Source organism: Delphinus delphis, chromosome 7 (genome assembly GCF_949987515.2).
Source record: "Delphinus delphis chromosome 7, mDelDel1.2, whole genome shotgun sequence".
NCBI lineage: Eukaryota > Metazoa > Chordata > Mammalia > Artiodactyla > Delphinidae > Delphinus > Delphinus delphis.
The window spans coordinates 29294623-29310733 of NC_082689.1; the positions used below are offsets into that span (position 1 = coordinate 29294623).

At 40.0% G+C, this 16111-nt stretch overlaps 1 non-coding gene across 1 annotated transcript; it reads right to left on the reverse strand.

The window, feature by feature from the left end:
- Positions 1-11197: 11197 nt before the first annotated feature.
- Positions 11198-11304, reverse strand: LOC132428835 (U6 spliceosomal RNA). The gene has a single exon (XR_009520226.1). It is a non-coding gene; the product is annotated as a U6 spliceosomal RNA (small nuclear RNA).
- Positions 11305-16111: the final 4807 nt, after the last annotated feature.

The following is a 16111-nucleotide window of genomic DNA, read 5'->3' on the forward strand; positions in this document are numbered from 1 at the left end:
CTGAGTGCCAGTCCATAATATCACTTCTGGATGATTATTGAAGACATGAAAAAGAAAATATAACAATTAGATCTGACATTTCAAGGTCTAAAATCCCACGAGATTCTGCTTGATTAAAAATGGTCCATGCAAAAACTTTCAAAACCTGAAATTAGTTTGAATGTATTAAAAACTCTTCTCACACATACTAATAACAGACAAATGAACTTGATACCAGACCATGAAGATAGTCACAGGAAATGTGTTGATTCAATGCTCTAAGTAATAAATTGGAAACAGCCATGTGTCCTAACTTCCACTCCATGAACATAGAGAGTACATAGTGATTGAGTGTTCATGAGACTTGGAAATGTTTAAAACAAGATCCCTGACATACAGAGGCTCAAGGTGCAATGGTGGAGACAAATACGTAGGTATTCTAGTGCTACAACAGAGAGATGGATAGTGGGTGATGGGAATACACAGTTTATGGAGAATGGCGATCTTAAACTGGATTGACAGATTTAGCAAAACATTTAATTATTTGACCTTTAATTCACTAGCTACAGACTGAAAAAAGACAGTTGATGGAGCTCGATTTTTAGCTGAATATTAAGCTCTAATTCCTCACTCTTCCTTTTTAAGATATCCATCTCTTCTGCCTCTGATCAGAAATTGAGTTCTTTTTTTTTTTTTTTTTTTTCTGGCTTATGGGATCTTAGTTCTCTGACCAGAGATTGAATTTGGGCCCATGGCAGTGAAAGTGCTGAGTCCTAACCACAGGACCGCCAAGAAACTCTTGGAAGTTGAGGTCTTGATGCTACAGTGTATTGAAAAATCTATTGAAAAATTGATTTGAAAAATAAATCTGTCGAAAAATAAGAAACTCAGACAACTTATTGTTTTTTTTCTACACTGCATCAAAATATTAATTTAAGTGATATAATGTTGCTATGTTTATTTCTCATTAACTTGGCAAGTAGGTCACATTAGTTACAAAATAAGTGAATTTAGAGCAAAAGCAAAAGGCTCCAAGAAGATAAATCTCTCAAGAATTACAAGAAAAGTGATGTTATTGGTACAGAGGAAATAGTTAAATGGAAATTTCAAAGAAGTCAGTAACTTATTTTTTTTTTTAATTCAAGGTTTAGATGTATTTTGAAAGTCTTTGAACTGGTAAGCTCAGAAGCTGGCTCTAGTTCTGCCTCTGACTTTATCTAGGTTTGGACAAGTCACCACCCTTGGTGTCAGTTTCCAAAGCCTATAAAATGAGCGGTTGGTATTAATCAGAACTCTTTTGGATGCCAGTAAAAGAAATCTAATTCAAACTGGCTTAATTTACAGGAGGGGAGGCTTTATGATTTAGATAATTGAAAAGGGTATACCAGCTTCAGGCATAGCTGGATCTGGGAGCTTTAAATTATGTCACCAGGGCACTATAGCTCTCCATCTATTAGCTCTGATTTGTATTGTGTTGACTTCATCCTCAGGCATGTTCTCCCTCTGTGATGACAAGATTTCTCCTCGCAGCTCCAGGTTTACTTCCTAAAACTTAAAGCCCAAGAGAAAAAAGTTTTTCCTTCACTGCAGTTCCAGAAAAATTCCCAGAATTGAATTTCATTGAATTTGATTGACTTGAGTTGCATCCCTAAACCACTCACTGTGTGAATAGGGAATGCAGTGTTCCAATTGGCCAGACCTAGTTAAAATGCCCTGCCCTGGAGCCAGAGGTGGAGTCAGTACATATACAGCCCAAGAGTGAAGGAAGATTGATTTCCAAAGGAAAGCCAAGAGTCAGCTACACAATAAAGGGGAAATGGAGTTTAGAAGTCCCGAACAACAGATGTCCACGGTAGGAGGGAACACATTGCCTCTAAGTCCCCTTTTAACCCGAAAATGGCCTCTTGAAACTTTTTCTTCATTAGATAAGGAAATTGTTACCCAGAAAGTTTCAGTGATTTGCCCAAGTCTCACAGCTAGTTAATGAGAGAAACTGAATCCTGATCCTTTAACACGCTATACTGTGTTCCACAGCTTTTCAAGGGTTCTAACTCCAGGGATCACAATGGGCTCAACAGTAAATGGCTCACAAAGTGTGAACCCTACCACTTCAGGTGAGTATTATAATGAAGAACATTTTCTATATTTCTTCTGAAGATGCTATCAGGAACATCTGATAACTTATCGTAGGTACAGTGGAAAGCCTCAGCATCGCCTAATTTGGTTGGCTAAGCCTACTTTGAACATGCTACACATGACCCCTGTTCCAAGTCCAGCTGAGGATGCTTTGAGTTCTCATTTTAAATGTCGAAGAAGAACACATTTGTGGTTACCATAGCAACTGTCTAGAGGTGACTCCTGTGTGGACGTGAGGATGCCAACCACAACACTGTTTCTTTCTCTTGATCTAGACTAGTGCTGTGATGGGCCCAGGCAAGGGTGAATTTCTTTCTTAAGCCTTTTAGATGATAATGTATGGCCAGCATTTGAAGCCCTGACCTAGCCCTTTAAATTCTTATTAAAGCAGGTTTGGCTGAGGGTTTAATAGTTCATTCAATCCCACACCTCATGTTTCACTTCAGAGCTTCCCATAGTGCATATCTGGTGACTTATTTTAAATTGCATTTTTTCCCTCTCTTCTCAAAGGAAAGGATCTTGTCCACTCTGGGACATTATGTGATTTCTGGTTTTCCAAGATACAAACTCATGAATATTCTTAATTAGAACTGTGGTTTCTCCATCTCTTTCAAATTGGGCTATGTTGGAACTTAATTGCAGCAAGAGACCAGGAACATCTGGCGGGTCTAAAACAGCCATGATCTGTGGTTCAGAATATACCGTATGAATTACCAGCAGAGTGATGCGTCACTGTGATTGCTGATACGCTGTGGAGATGCGGAGGAAGAAGGAAGCAAAGCAAGTAATGGCCTCTCAGTTAAGTTTTCCAAAAGGCTCAGATGATTAACTGTCTACAGGCAAAGTTTACTCCTCCACTGAAAACAGAAGCAACAACATCAAACAGGCACACCTGCCATCTCAATAATTTAGGGATGGTGAAAAGAAACATCTCATTTTTTTACATTAGCAGACTGTCCAGTGTTTGGCTGCTCTTTTCCAAATGATTTTTATTTTCCTTCCTTCCTTCATTAGTGTGAAGCTTGAAATAAGTTCTACTCAATCTCATGTTATTGACTTGATTTGTGTCCAAACATTGTACTGGTGATGACCTAGGCAGTGATAGACATCTTCAAGGGAATATGTCTTGCTGTTTAAGATGTGATCCTTGGAAACTGAGAAATATTTAGTAGAGAAATTCCACCTGATTTTTGAGACTTTAATGGAATAAATTTAAATGTTTATGATTGAAAAGCATGTAGAGCGTTTTGGTAAAAAATAATAGAGAATTTATTCAATAAATACGGAGCATACACTATTTGCAAACTCTTTAGATGCTACAAGGGATATAAAGATACATGTTCTTGGGATGTTTACAATCTACAAGAGGAGATGAGAGAGTCATTAATAACTAGAATGTTAGGCCAGATGTGATAAAGTATGGTAGTATTTCAAAGTAGGTAGACTTCGAACTTGGCAGGGGAGAGCAAATCAGGTAAAAGGACCAGTAGAAGCAAAAATTCACAAGAGATAAAAGGGGTTGGAGATGAAACTCACTGAGTGTCTACAGTGTGAGAAGCAGGTTACAGATTTTTTTTTAACGCATTATCCCATTTAATTCCTGGAAAACCTTATGAGATTATTCCCAGATAACTTCCAGATAAATAGAGTGAAATTCTGAAATGCTAAATAATATCCCCGCCATCACTCAGGCAGTAACTGATGGTACTACTGGAATTTAATATTCACGTTCATGGAAAGATGACCAGCGCAGTTGGGCTAAATTGAAAGTAGATCTGGGAAAAGGAGGCTGGAATGCAGTCAGTCGAGGTAAGATCACCCAGGACTGGAATGTCAGGCTGCCAAGTGCAAAGTCAACTCCGCAGGTCATGTGAACCATTCATGGTCTAACCTAAAACTCAGCCAGCTTACCCACGCCCTGAGAGCTTTGAGAAGCCCAGTGCCACAACCTGAGACTGTTAAAAAGCCCTCCCCACATTGTCCAGGCTTTCTTATGTTTACTTCCTAACATCTCCATGCCCCTGTGCCATACATATCCATGTAGATGGGATATACAGCTCCATCCTAGGTTTCCACAAAAATCCACCACCTTCAAGTATTGTATGAGCTTGGTAACTTCTTTCTAAAGATGAATGGGGGGTCAAGGGGAAAGATTATGTCAAGGAGAGAGATTTCTTCCTTCTGCCATCACCTGGACCCGTTCCTTCTGTTTCCCATTCCCAGGTTTTTGTTTTCTAGTCCCTTTCTTTCTGACACAGGCAAGAAGCTGCTCTTATTTGTCTTTCTCATGGAAGTTCCACCCATGCCCTTGGGTGGGTCCCTGGTGTTTGTCTTCTTCCCCAATACCTTGTGAGATATCTCTCCTAAACAAATGCAGGGTTCTCCTTGGAAGGAGTTCCAGTAGGATGGATGGATGGGATTGGGGTGAGCCTAGAAGCAGGGAGTTATGAGCGGAGGTCATGGCCCAGGTGCAGCATAAGCTGATAACGCCGACCCAGATCTTGGCAGTAAAGGTGGGAGAACAAAGGGTAAACATGAGACATTAAGGAGAAACTGTTTTTCAAATGGCAGGAAGGAGAGCTTTTCTCTTTTGTAGCTATGTTTGCTCCACGAAAACCACTTACTTTCTTAATGAGGGTTAGGGTTTTTTTTTTCTTTCTCTTCAAAAAGCTATAGTTCTATCTAAGTTTTGGCCATAAGGCTGTATTCTCTCCAGTTATAAAATAGAATATCAGCAGGTGGTCTCAGAAAAGAATTTTCCTAACATGCTGTACACTTTGTCAGGAAAATTTTTTCATACTGCTAGACATTTTCTTTCTTAAATCATGATTTCATTTCCAGATATTTAAACCTTTATTTCCATTTAGTTTGCTTTGAAAAGCAGCAGATTAGCTGGAGCCCAAGATTGTCTATGATCAGCTGAACGGTAGAGAACACGGCCACAGTGAGAGCAGGGAACGAGAATCATTTGTCTTTTCAGCAAGCACACACAAATGATCCTTTCCCTGCCATATGTTCCAGAGAATTCTTTTATTTCCCTTCAGGTATTTGACCCCCTATTGAATAGAGGCATTGATCAAAGTTGAAGCTGCAGAATAGAATAGCTTCAGTTTTCAGTAAATCAAATGTTAAAAAAGAATCAAAAGCAGAATTCTTGATGTTTAATTCTTATTCCTGAGTCCCTGGCTTATGTGAACATGAGGATATTGCTTAATAATCTTGTGTTTCTGTTTCCTTCCCTTTCTTTCTCTTTTTCTTTTTTTTCCTTTTTAAAAAATATACACAGCCAAGAAATGCTACAATGAGAAATTGTTTTGACGTCCACTGACCTTGGAGATGGGACTCCTTAAGTAAAAATGGTGATTTGAAATAAAACTCCTTGTGTCTATTTCTAAAGAATTATGATTTGGAAGGTTCATGTGAGGTGAAGGAGAACGAAAAGAAATAGACATCAAGTTGAGACGCTGTGCCAAACATCTGGAGGAGAGAATGAGAGCATTATGGGAAAACAGATGGAGGGAAGCTTGGCCAGATAAAATTAAAGGCAACACCACCCGGCATCCGATTAGCTAAGAGAACTCTCTTTAAAAGGAAAATATCTATAAAACCTGTACTTTGAATAGTCTCTTGACACGAAAATGCTTTAAAAAAAATTAGAGTTCTTATCAGGCCTTGAGGTTTACTTTGAAGGTTTTCATGTATTAATTACTGTGTGCATTGTTTTGTTTTATTTTTTAATTAGAAACAAGACCCTAATTGATAACCAAAAGGCTTATAGATAAAGACCTACACTAAAAATTATTTCTATGCTGTTTTAATTAACCTACTGAAATCCAATTTGGAAAATCAGGGTCTAAGTCGTTTGTGCGTGTGAGTTAAATATCTGTGTTTGTCAGGGGAAGCTGATAATGCTTCTTTGGGAACTGGCTTTACGTCTTCAAGAAAGAGCTTACTTTCATGTATGAACATTTTATCTATTAGCTATATTAAGCACAGGGCTAAAGGCTCACAAGCCTTGCAGAGGTACAGGAAAATGTTTAAAATCTGCTCTTAAAAAATGTGTTGGGTCCAAAATAAAACACTCTAAAATGGAAATTAATAATTATATCAAGAATATATAATAATATCAAAAGCAAGTTTACAAAGATGATTTCACATTTATACAACAAAATACTGTGTTGTATTTAATGTGACAAATGTGACAGGAGCCCTCTAAAATCAAGATGCCTGGGTCTTAGAGGGGTCCTAAAATAGCCCTACTAGTGGGGAGAAGCATCTCCTGCTAGTAAGAAATCACCCACACTCTTCTGCTATACATTCCTTTTGTAGCGCAAAAGGAAAGAGGAGCCCTTTCCTTTAATAACCAAATTAAAAGGTTGGAGTCTCCAATCCATGAACTGGGAGATGTACAGCACACTCCTCAAGATTCCATGTTATCCCCCAGAGGTCTGTTGACATCCTAGTTACCTCTTGCCCAGACTTCCTGCTTCTTCTGAATTCTTTTTTTTTTTTTAATTTATTTTATTTATATATTATTGGCTGAGTTGGGTCTTCGTTGCTGCGTGTGGGCTTTCTCTGATTGCAATGAGCGGGGACTACTCTTCGTTGTCGTGTGCAGGCTTCTCATTGCGGTGGCTTCTCCTGTTGTAGAGCACGGGCTCTAGGTGCGCAGGCTTCAGTAGCTGCAGCACACGGCCTTCAGTAGTTGTGGCTCACGGGCTTTAGAGCACAGGCTCAGTAGTTGTGGCACACGCCTTCAGTAGTTGTGGTGCACGGGCTTAGTTGCTCCGCGGCATGTGGGATCTTCCCGGCCCAGGGATCGGACCCGTGTCCCCTGATAGGGCAGGCAGATTCTTAACCACTGCACCACCAGGGAAGCTCCGTCTGAATTCTTGATCCCTGCTCACTTGTCCTTCTCCTGTGACTACTCTCCTCTTCCCATGATATGTGCAACCACCTTTGTCTTCATTTCTTCCAAAATACACCACCAACATAAAAGCCATTGCGCTCAACAGACTTATCTGATTGTTTGGCAAGAATGAAGAGGGACTAGCATCTCGTGGGAATAAACAACTGAATATTGAATGCAAGAGGATAGTGTACTTGCAGTGCCTCAGCCATCCCCCCAGGGGAAACTTTTTAGCAGCACTTTCTTGTCTTGGGGCTCGGCCTGCCCCCAAATCGCTGGGGCACACCATCCCTATCAAGATTCCCATTATCCAACTCTCCTTCTCTTCCAGCTCCCAGTACTCTGCAGAGAAAACTGAGCATTCTTGTTACAGACCACCTGGCTCATCTCACCTGGTGCTTTCTTTTGCACACCTAATGATGTCCATTATTGGACTCTCCCAACAAAGACATCTTTTGCCCTTCATTAAATTCTGCTACATCCTTGAAATGTGGGAAATGCTAAGTAATCTTCCTTTTTTTGGATAGTAATCTTTACCTTCCTAATCTTTACCTAAATCTTTACCTTCCTAATCTTTACCTAAATCTTTACCTAAAGAAGACCCACGTGCTCAAATTAACAAATGGCACATGTTCCAGCAAGACTTCTTCCTCTGAATTTTTTTTTTTTTTTTTTTTTTTGGCTGAGGTTGAAAAAAAAGTCCTTGGAGATTCAAGTCCTTTGTTGCTTAACAGAGAAGACAGAGTGAAAAAACCACAAGACCCAGCTTTTGCTACCCTGGATCAACATATTTCAACTCAAAATACTGATTGAGTCCAGGGTAAGGAATTAAAGAATGGATTCTACAGTAGAGCCAATCGTCATTAGAAGAGTTAAATAAAAGAGACAAACATGGGAATGAGAAGCCAACAAAAGCCTCAGGGAGAAGATAATGTATGAGTTGAACCTTGAAGGAGAAGTAGGATCATTTCCCAGAAAGGCTAGGGAACCATTTTCTTCCGTTTCATTTGACTCAGGACATCTTGACTGAAAATATACCCTAAAAAAGTCCATTTTGTCTCAATGTAGTTTAAAGGACAAAACCACAATGTTAGTTTACTCCACAAAGAATGAAGAAAACGTTCACTGATTTTCACCAAATTTGCTAAACTATCAGTGACTCGAGATACTCTTTGATTCTGACTTGGGCTCAGTGCACTAATTTTTCCCAGTTAATCAATGATGATCATTTACAACCTGCCAAGGACAAGCACTGGCCTAGGAGACAGGAACAGACATGAGGGAACATACACTATAAGACACGGCCTTTCCGATAGCTGAGTGAGGGATGATACAGATGCAAATTAAAAATTGTAAGGACTTCCCTGGTGGCGCAGTGGTTAAGGATCCTCCTGCCAGTGCAGGGGACACAGGTTTGATCCCTGGTCGGGAAGATCCCACATGATGTGGAGCAACATGAACCCTAGCGCCACAACTACTGAAGCCCACACGCCTAGAGCCTGTGCTCCGCAGCGAGAGAAGCCACCGCAATGAGAAGCCCATGCACCGCAACGAAGAGAGTAGCCCTGCTAGCCGCAACTAGAGAAAGCCCATGCGCAGCAACAAAGACCCAATGCAGCCAAAAAAACATAAAAATAAAAAACTTTGTAAAACAATGTAGCAAATGGTAAATTAGAGATGGGCAGGGAGAGCCGCGGGCACAGAGGGTGACCAACTCTCCCCAGGGATGTTGCGGATGGTTCTAAGAGGAGGTGAGATCTGTGCTCCTTCTCAAAGCATCAGAGGAGATCATTGGATAGAGAAGAGGAGGAGAGCATTCCAGACAGAAGAGGCAGCCTGTGCAAAGGTGGAGAGCATGGTAAGTGCTCTGGAGTTGAAGCTACCCAGAAGGAGAACTCAGGAGGAAGCTGGAGAAGCTGGGCCGTATGCTTTAGGATGCTTGTGCTCCGAATGTGTTCTAAAGGAGCCTGTGGATGCCACTGAGAGGACCGGGACTGGTCAAGGTTAAGGGGGCAAAAGACGTGATGAGACAGGCTGAGCGTGCAAGGACTCTGCCTGCACCCAAACCCACTTCCACAGGGCAGGTCTGCTTCAATGTTTTATGTAACATTCCATATTACATTTCATTGGGGGGAAAAAAGAAGTCAAAGCATACCCAAAAAAGCCGGTGACAATGATGACTGTAGATGTGTGATTGAGAAAGACAATTCTAGCATCAGTTACAAAGTAGAGGGGAAGACATAAAGATTAATAAGGTGTTTATTGCAGTGGTGCAGGTGAGAGATGATGAAACCTTGAACAAAGGCATAACAGAGATCAGAAATAAAATGTAATCACTACAAGATTGTCAAATGTACTTCAGGGCCATTTTGCAAGGTAGGAAAATGTTCTAGAGGTCTAAGATTGTGCTGGTGAGGAGGGAGAAATGCATAGCGCACATTTCACTTAGACCTGCGCCCCTTGCCATAGCAGGAGGGGCCACATGGCCTTATGGTCAATGGGTTAGAGGGGTCCATTTAGGTTGGTCTTGATGACCCAGGCTTCATTATTGGTGGAATCCAGCTGACGGCTGGTAATTGGAGAGGGAACAACAAAAAAGTATCCAACACAGACTGGGAATCCCAAACAGGTTTAGTCGCTTCTCTGTCTCAGATGCAAATAACATTCTCCATGCAGAACCAGGGAATAACGTGCTTTGGGGAGTGGCTTCCCAAGTCTATTTAGGCGCCCCTGAGCTCACAGGAGTGGCTGTCATCTGCCCTGCTCCAGGTGCACCAAGTGCCTCCCCATAGCCTGCCCCATGCCTGCACTCTCTCTCCCATGGTCCCTTGACCTTGCTCATGCCTGCTTCCCTCGCCTCCCCTTCACCATGTCCCTAGTCCTCTATGTATTACCAGTCATCCTCTCCCACACAGTCTGTTAAAGACTCCAGAACTTGAGGATAGAGAAGGAAAAGGAGAGGGAGCCCATCATTGTAGGTGAGCCTAAGATTAGAAATGTGAACTATAATTAGACACTCGGTGAACTACAAAGATTAAACTCCTGCTAACTAGTCTCCTGTAACTCATGATGCTAAAGAGTGCTTCCCAAACTACCATAATATTTCAATATACATATAGATTCAGATATATAGATATAGAAATTGATACACATAGACATGTACATACAGTCACTCTATTCCCTTAACTTTGAAAGGATCCCAGTTATCCCAAGAAGCATAGAGGTAGTACACCCTTCCTTCCACACTGATAAATACTGTTCTAACTTTAATAAAGTATTTACATAATTAAGTGCTAGCACGTCAATTTTCTTTCTTAAAGTCACATGCACATTAACAAGTAAAATCTAAAATAGAGCAAAAGAAATCTGAAAAAAAAAATCGCTATGATATACACCTGAAACTAACACAATATTGTAAATCAATTATACTTCAGGGTACTGAAGTACTCAGGGTACTATAGAGATTCATGGAGGGGCAGGGAACGTTTTTGACCTTCAGAGCATCTTTAGTGGTGGGTATTTCAGCTGCTATGTCTTCTTCAGTGGAAGGAGGGTGAGTCTGGCTAGCAAGAAAGAAAACCCAGAGGTGGGATTTGGTAAAGAGGGACATTTTGTTAACTTAAGAGATCTTCCTCCATCAAAGCCAAGAGTCTCTATTTGTTTTACAATAATTTCTTCTCCATCCTTCAGATGCTCTCACATTCTCTGTAAATCTTCCCCCTTTTCACACCAATCCATAATGATTTACTGCTCTCTGAACTACCATTATGCTGGAGTGGTTAAGATCTGCGGGTCTTGGGATCAGTCAGGTTTGAGTTTGAATTCTCATCCTGATATAAATTTATTGAGTGAATGCTGGCAAGTTATTTAACCTCTCAGAACCTCAGGGTCATAAAACCTAATATTCATAGGCCATTGACTCCACATCAGGCACTGTTTCAAGCACGATACTTACATTTTCTCATTTAATATCAACTCTATAAGGTAAGTTTCTCCATGATGATTCTTTTTTTTTCTGAATAAAAAAAGATTTTTAATTTAATACTGAATCTTTGAATTTATAGACATATGGGAAAAGGCTAATATACTGGAGTGAAAATAAGCCAGCATCTCAAAGATTACTTGACTTTTTAATTTGTTAAAAATGTAAAAATTCACTGGTACATACAAGGAAAAAACATGGAACACTTCACGAATTTGCGTGTCATCCTCGTGCAGGGGCCATGCTAATCTCCTCCGTATCGTTCCAACTTTAGTATATGTGCTGCCGAAGCAAGCACTCCCTGATGATTCTTATTTCATAGATGAGGAAATGGAAACAAAGAGAGGATCATCAATGCTCAGCAGTCCTATGGCTAGTAGCAGAGGCTGGACACACCGTCTCCCCACACCTGTGCACTTGTGGGTTGTAGTTAGGATTGATGACATCCTTAGCATGGTGCCTGGCACAGGGGAAACACTTTGTAAATGGAAATTATAACTACTAAGTGTCTATGTAGATTTTATTATCAACCACTTAACACTTAGATGTTCCCTTAGCTCTGTATCTGTCCCATCTTCCTACTGTCTTATAGTGTCCCTGGAGAAGGAGCCGGTCTCTTATCTAATTCCTCATAGCACAATGCTGGGAACCTAGGTGCCAGTGTACATGGACTAGTGATAATTCTAGATTGAAGCAGTGGCAATGGCTGTGGATTTCCCCCAGTTTAATCCAAAGGGCTCAGCAGCATGGCAGAGCATGTGCTTATACACATTCTTGTCTTGTCATATATGTGCTGGCTTGAAAACATGGATGGGTCACTGACCCTGCCATAAACCAGAGAGGGAAAGAAGGAAAAAGAGAAAGACAGAGAACAAGAACGGAGGCAGGAGTGGAGGAGGGAGGAAGAGAGGGAGGTAAAGACAAAGAAAATCTGTCTCTTTTCGGAGCACCTTTAAACATCCGTAAGAGAAACTGGGATATTCATGTACTTGATGACATTTCCTCTATCTGTGCCAAACCCCACCTTCCAAGGGTGATTGCAGTTTGTATTAAGCACCATGTAGGGAAAACTTTTATCACTTTTAAACAGCAGACAGTGGCAAAACAACCAAGACTGTGGCAGTCATGAAACTCCCATTCTACTCTAACAGAGTTGGTATTGCCACCTCAGGAATCGGAGATGGAAGTCCTCTGGGAAGTTGTCAAGGAGGTTCTATTTTTGGCCCCCAGTCTGTTTCCACAGTGATTAGAAAAAGCTGTCCAGAACACAAGAAGTGGTTGAGGGCATCTGAAATACCCATGAAAGGGACACGGAAGGCACTCACATGTGTCAGATGGAGAAGACAATTTGAAACAAAAGGAAAATCTGGAGGCAGATTATTTAACATTCATTTATGCATTCATTCAACAAATAGTTGCTGAGTGGCTATTTGGTGCAAAGCCCTGCACGGGGCAATCCTATGGAGGATATAAATATTAAACAGGCTCAACTCCTGCCCTTATCTTGCAGTCAAGTGGGGGAGATAAGACATGCACATATTTATTATTTAGTGGTGTCATGTAAACGTCTGAGGTGGAAATCTGTGGGCTAAAAGGTTATATTAGTCATTCTACAGAGAGTGAAGACACAAATCAACCTGGCCCACAGCACATGGCATCAGCCTTCTAGCCTTTCCATAAACCAGTAGCACACAGGTCCTGTGCTGCAGACCCAGACTCTCAGGAAATGCAGTTACTCAAGTCCTCTCTCCTTCAAAGGGAGCAACGGCTGCATAAATTACACTGAAAAGCCTGCATTCAATGGCAGAGGATTTCAAAACCCTAAAATGGGCAGATTCAGAATTTCAGGGAGGCAGTCTCCCAAGGTGGTTTAGCACAGAGGCTTTGGATGTGCAGTCCTGGATTTGCTTCTCAACCCTGCCTGCTGGCTCCTTGACAATGAACCTCTCTAAACCTCTGTTTCCTCCTCTTTAAAATGTCAGTAGAGGAGATTCTCTCATACAATGTGCTCTGAAATAAAGTACACAGGAAAAGACATTGGTAATCAATAGAGTGCTCAAAAGACAGACGTTAAAGTTGACAAGGTCATTTTGGGTTCACAGCATTCTGTACTACCATACTAGGCTCTAGTCCTGCAGCCTGTCCTCGATTCTTCCTTTTGTGACGTGTGATACTTCGTTAGCCATTTCATTGCTCTTTTCCTCACTTTTTTTGTTGTTGTTGTGGTAAAATACACCTAACATAAAATTTACCATTTTTACTATGTTTAAGTGCATAGTTCAGTGGCATTAAGTATATTCACATTGTTAATGCAACCATCACCACCATCCATCTCCGGAAACTTTTCATCTTCCCAAACTGAAACTCCATACCCATTAAACATCAACTTCCCATTCCCCTCTTCTTCCAACCCTTGGCAACCACTCTTCTACTTTATGTCTCTATGAATGAGACTGTTCTAGGTATCACATGTAAATAGAAGTATACCATGTTGGTCGTTTTGTGCCCAGCATATTTCACTTAGCATAATGTCTTCAGGGTTTATCAATGTTGTACCATGTATCGTAATTTCTATCCTTTTTAAAGACTGAATAATATTCCATTGAATGTGTATATCACATTTTGTTTATCCATTCAACCATTGATGGATACTTGGGTTATTTCCACCTTTTGGCTACTGTGAATAATGCTGCTGTGAACATCAGTGTATAAATATGTGTTCAACCCTTTTTCATTTTTAAAAACAATGTCTTAAAAATATTATGCTGTATTTTTAAAACATCTTCTTATCCCTCAGACTGACAATATATTGATAGGTAAGTTAGTTTCTCTTTAAACTATTCTGTGATCATGGTGGGAATAGCAAGAAAGTTATTTTATTTTGGTCCTATAGAGTGTTCTTCAGTAAATCTTTATCATTGTAAAGCAAACAGCCTTATAACCAGCATAAGTTTTGTTAATACAGATTGGCTATATTTTAAAATAAGTTACTAAATATAGAAAAAATGGGCACATATAGTATTGTTGAACTTTAAAAAGTATCACATTTTTCCTATAAGTAAATAAGGCATATAGAAAGAGGAGTTGGCTAACAATGGCCCATGGGCCAAAATTCAACCCACTGTCTAGTTTTTTTAAGACCTGCAAACTAAGAATGGGTTTCATATTTTTTTAATGGTTAAAAAATCATAAGAAGTCTAAAATGTCATGACATATGAAAATTATAGAAAATTCAAATTTCAGTGTTTGTAAATAAAGTTTTATCGGGACACAGGCACACCCACTCCTTTATGTATTGTCTGTGGCTGCTTTTGAGCTACAGTGGCAGAGCTGGACAGTTGTGATAGAGACTGCATAGCCCTCAAGTCCTAAATATTTATGATCTAGCCCTTTGGAGAAAAAATTTGCCAACAGCTGATATAAATCATCGATCTAATTTCACTTCCTTATTTATAGTTGAGAAGACCAAGGCCCAATAAGCATCCTGTCAGACTGGAGATCACAAAGCATAGAGTCACTAAAAGAAATCCAGCCGTCCCAGCAGGCCACCCTGAGTTCCTAAACCATATCCCAGTGGATTCCTGGGTTAAAGCACAGTGGCTTACCTTCCAGCTGTACATCATGAACTAAAACCATCATTGCTTCACATTAATAATGCAAAAAAGTCTGTCTCTGTTCTTAATTTCCTCTGCTGAATGCTAGGGAAAAAAAAGAGATGTATGCTTAGCTGTTAACTTCTTTGTGAGGGTCACATTGGTTCATATCTTTTTTTTTTTCTGCTTTTTTTAAATTTTATTTTATTTTTTTTTATACAGCAGGTTCTTACTAGTTATCCATTTTATACATATTAGTGTATATATGTCAATCCCAGTCTCCCAATTCATCCCACCACCACCACCCCCACCTTCCCCGCTTGGTGTCCTTACGTTTGTTCTCTACATCTGTGTCTCTGTTTCTGCCTTGCAAACCAGTTCATCTGTACCATTTTTCTAGATTCCACATATATGCGTTAATACACAATATTTGTTCTTCTCTTTCCGACTTACTTCACTCTGTATGACAATCTCTAGGTCCATCGACGTCTCTACAAATGACCCAATTTCGTTCCTTTTTATGGCTGAGTGATATATTGTATATACGTACCACATCTTTATCCATTCACCTCTCGATGGGCATTTAGGTTGCTTCTATGCCCTGGCTATTGTAAATAGTGCTGCAATGAACATTGGGGTGCATGTGTCTTTTTGAATTATGGTTTTCTCTAGGTATATGTCCAGTAGTAGGATTGCTGGGTCATATGGTAATTCTATTTTTAGTTTTTTAAGGAACCTCCATACTGTTCTTCATAGTGGTTGTATCAGTTTACATTCCCACCAACAGTGCAAGAGGGTTCCCTTTTCTCCACACCCTCTCCAGCATTTGTTGTTTGTAGATTTTCTGATGATGCCCATTCTAACTGGTGTGAGGTGATACCTCATTGTAGTTTTGATTTGCATTTCTCTAATAATTAGTCATGATGAGCAGCTTTTCATGTGCCTCTTGGCCATCTGTATGTCTTCTTGGAGAATTGTCTATTTAGGTCTTCTGCCCATTTTTTGATTGGGTTTTTTGTTTTTTTAATATTGAGCTGCATGAGCTGTTTATATATTTTGGAGATTAATCCTTGTCCGCTGATTCATTTACAAATATTTTCTCCCATTCTGAGGGTTGTCTTTTCATCTTGTTTATAGTTTCCTTTGCTGTGTAAAAGTCTTTAAGTTTCATTAGGTCCCATTTGTTTATTTTTGTTTTTATTTCCATTACTCTAGGATGTGGGTCAAAAAAGATCTTGCTGTGATTTATGTCAAAGAGTGTTCTTCCTGTGTTTTCCTCTAAGAGTTTTACCGTGTCCAGTCTTACACTTAGGTCTTTAATCCATTTTGAGTTTACGTTTGTGTATGATGTTAGGGAATGTTCTAATTTCATTCTTTTACATGTAGCTGTCCAGTTTTCCCAGCACCACTTATTGAAGAGACTGTCTTTTCTCCATTGTATATCCTTGCCTCCTTTATAATAGATTAGTTGACCATAGGTGCGTGAGTTTATCTCTGGGCCTTCTATCTTGT